Source organism: Petaurus breviceps, unplaced genomic scaffold (assembly GCF_028583685.1).
Source record: "Petaurus breviceps papuanus isolate PSGF00001 unplaced genomic scaffold, PetGlider_PUasm1.0 458, whole genome shotgun sequence".
Taxonomy (NCBI): domain Eukaryota; kingdom Metazoa; phylum Chordata; class Mammalia; order Diprotodontia; family Petauridae; genus Petaurus; species Petaurus breviceps.
The window spans coordinates 1,092,329-1,096,166 of NW_027186345.1; the positions used below are offsets into that span (position 1 = coordinate 1,092,329).

At 36.7% G+C, this 3,838-nt stretch overlaps 1 long non-coding RNA gene across 1 annotated transcript in view; it reads right to left on the reverse strand.

Moving 5' to 3' along the window:
- Positions 1-89: 89 nt before the first annotated feature.
- LOC138171718 (uncharacterized) overlaps positions 90-3,838 on the reverse strand; it is a 66,573-nt gene continuing 62,824 nt past the window's right edge. The window contains exon 3 of the long non-coding RNA XR_011170957.1: positions 90-1,638. This is a non-coding gene — a long non-coding RNA (uncharacterized lncRNA). The remainder of the gene's footprint in view (positions 1,639-3,838) is intronic.

Genomic DNA, 3,838 nt, shown 5'->3' on the forward strand with positions numbered 1-3,838 from the left:
TAGAAGCCATAACTAGCCCTTCCTGGCCCCTATCCTCTTCCAGGCTCCATTTCCACTGCCTCCTTTGGACTCCTTATTTTGCTACATATGACAAGGTTTGGAACTGAGGACCCGAGTTCGTTTCCAAGAAATATAATTTACTAGTTCGGTGAACCTTAGGAAAATCACTTTATCACTCTGCTTTGGTTTCCTCATCTGTAATTTTTTTTTTCAGACTAATTTTCATTAACGTGCAACCTTCTGGGTTTTTTGTTCATTTTACAAGGGAAGTAGCAACAGAGAATAAAATATCTTTAAAGGATAGTTTGACAAACCTGCACCCAATCTGACTCATTCTGACAATGATCCTATGTAACTTTCAGTGCAAGCTAAAATCACTTATTTCCAGGGAGGTCGGGCTAGTTTCCAGGATTACATTTTCATAACTGTACATGAGGGTAAATCAGGAGGATAGTATGGAATGTCAGTTGTATATGTGTACCACATAACTATCTGCTCAGACACTTATAAAAAGGTTAAACAATGAGAAAGTGAACTTCTGTGACTCAAAGTACCTGGGGCTAGGCCTGCACACTTATACACACATGGAAACACTTGATCAGATTTATTTTAAATATTCATTAACAATTCCAAACCAGTATTAAAACTCAGTGATTCAACAGAAAACTTGGGATTGAAATGTTTTTTAATTATTTTTAATGATCCTGTATATGACCCCAACTCCCCACCCCCAAATAAAGCAAACTATAACCAAATGTAGTAAAATTTTATAAAATATTTACGTGCCCACCATAACACATACTTCACAGAGGACTTCTAGTGCATTCTTATTTTACATAAGACAACTCAAAAGGGTGCAAGATAATATTTTTTTACATATTTAACATTTTTTCTTTCTAGTAGCATCACTGACCAAATACATGATCCATCTTTTGTCTTCTTTTTAAAAAACCATTTACAATGCTTCACTACTATCTCTCCCTCTTGTTCTTTCAGGTTGGACATGACAATGAATGGATTTTGGTATGTGTCCAACATAAGTGACCAGCATTTTACATGTGTACATTAATAATATTATTTGGTGTAGTTTTCCAAAGATGCTTGAGTATGGAATCCATTTGAGAGTTTACTTACAAATAACTACCAATTACTTTTGAAGTAAGAGGCCTCTACTCCTACAGCTATAACTGTCTGTATCAACAGCCAAGTGATGAAATTCTGACTTCTCACTTCACCTCTGCAAAGAAGTCTGCTTACATTTCATGCTGTATCTTCATCGCAAGATGGGAAACAACTGTTTACATCAAATTTCATAGAAAAGTATAAAAGGAAGCAGCCAACTAGATGGTCTTAATTTTTAGAAAATTTTTAAAAAGTTATTATTTTATGATATTATTTTGGATGAGGCTTTAACTCCCTCCATATTGACAGGCATCATGTAGCTGAGAAAACTAAATGCAACTTAAATCCCAAAGAAAATGGATTTTTTCAACTGTGATATTAATGGGACATCTACATGACATCTAAAGTCACTTCCATTTCTAAATCCAGGATCTTAGAAGTCTTCCTGTCATGTTCTCTCTTTGCTGGTATTCACAGAAACTTCATTTTCTCCTGAAGGGACATCTTCTTCACACCCTGACCAAAGCAATATGAAGGAGAGGGAAGGAATAGCAGTTATTCATTAATTACCTACTCTGTGCCAGTTGTTATGTTAAGGACTTTACAAATATGATCTTATTTGATCATGACATGGGAGCAAGAGTACCCACTCTGGCTACTGTGTGCCAGAATTCAGACCACCACCTCTGATCTACCTAGGATTGTGTCAAAACGAAGGGATTGAACTCAGTTGTCTCAGAGGTCCCTTTTAGCTCCAGTTCTATGGCCCTGTGCTGCTTCTCTCACTTCCCCAAACATATAGACCAGGAGAAGGAATTGACACACTCCTTTGTCCTACTTCCTACTGACCAGACATTCCCTCTGTTATGAACATCTGGAAACTACCTCTCTTCTTTCCTTAAAGTTTGTTACATAATGTCCTGGCTTATTTTATTTATATGTATATATATATACCTGGTCTCTCAGTTCTACACACACACACACACACACACACACACACACACACACACACACACGATCACATGTGACCCGCGAAACATAAACGTATTTTTGGTTCCTTCCTCCCATTACCCACAACAAAATTGGCATTAAAGGCTAGAATTGCTATTTGCAGCTCCAATAGACCCAGCTTGCAACATTCTGTTATTCTCAAAAGAGTAGTTTTTACCCTAGTGCCCAATAGTTTGGAATACAAGGATATACAGTTATTTTCATTTATAGGCCTTACTAAATTTGATTTATTTTAAAATTTTTAAGTATCATGTTTTAACCACTGCACCATGGAAACCAAGATTTTATTCACTATTATGCCTTTTCATAGGTGCATGGAAATTATAGAAAGAATATAACGCAGAAATCATCAAGTGGCTACAATCACAAATGAAGAAACTGAGGACAGAATAGATGAAGTGACTTATTCAAGATAGCAGAATTTGAATTTATGTGTGTTTATATAACTTTTTTTGTTCAAATTTAACATTGAATATCAGACGTCCTCTTGATATGTTGGACATTAGCCCATGGTTAAATGTGTTGAACATTACATTTACACCCACTAGTCATCCACCCTCCTGTTTCTAAAGTGTTTACTCTTCACTCTGACAGTCAAAATAGGTGATAGGGAAGTAAAGAAACCCATACTGTAGCAATTCAACCAAATGTCTCAACACCATTATTATAAAATAGCATTTTAAGCAATCATATCTCTTATGAGCTGATAACTATTTTACCAACTTTGAGTGGCTATGCCCTAAAAAGAATTATTGTAATTAATTCTATACAGGCTTTCTATTGATTATCTAGCCCCAAAGAAACTAGACTTGGTAACACTAGATTTGGAGTCTGAAGAAAAGAGTTCAAGTCTCAGCTCTGCTAGTTCCTCTGGGACTCGGTTTCCTCCATTTGTACAATAAGCTAATCAGATCAGATGACCTAACTCCCTCATTTTACACAAGTGGAACCTGAAGTCTACAGAGGTGTAATGATATGTAAGTTCACTCAGTTAGTTGCAAAACTAGGACCGGAAACTGTGTCACCCCAACTTCTATTGCAGGGGTCTTTCTACCATGCCACAGTGCCTCTTTTTATCTTACTACCATCTTCTTCAGACCTTGGGGGGAGGAGAAAAAGAGTTAGAAAGTCAGCTCAACTTGGTTGATTGTTGTTCAAGTTCAGTGTATCCATCTTGGTTTTGGTGTCAACTTGTGATTTCATCAGTATGGGGAACTTCTGATTTGGAAATTTTTGAGAAACTTCCTCCCCTGACATCCCTGTCCTCTCACACTGGATGGATACCTCTTCTGTAATTTAAAATCTCAGAGACTTTCCTATAGCAGTCATTAATCAAATCCATTTCTTGGATATTTGCCTACATTCTAATAGCTAGAATTTGTCAGGGAGGACCTGAGCCCCAGTCTTCCTAACTCCAAGGCTAGCCTTCTATGACTATATGACTATGAGTCATGTTGCCTCTCTCTCTATCCATATGATTGATGATTTTATAGCATTGAATCAATCAGTCAACAAATATTTATCAAGTTCCTCTATGTGCCAGATAGTATTCTACGGACTGAGGATACAAGTCCTAAAATGAGATAGTCCTGGCTAGCAAGTTTGCATTCTAGAGGGGATGAGGTAAGGAGGAGAAAGAATGCAAAGGTTCACAGACAAGATAGATAGATAGATAGATAGATAGATAGATAGATAGATAGATAGA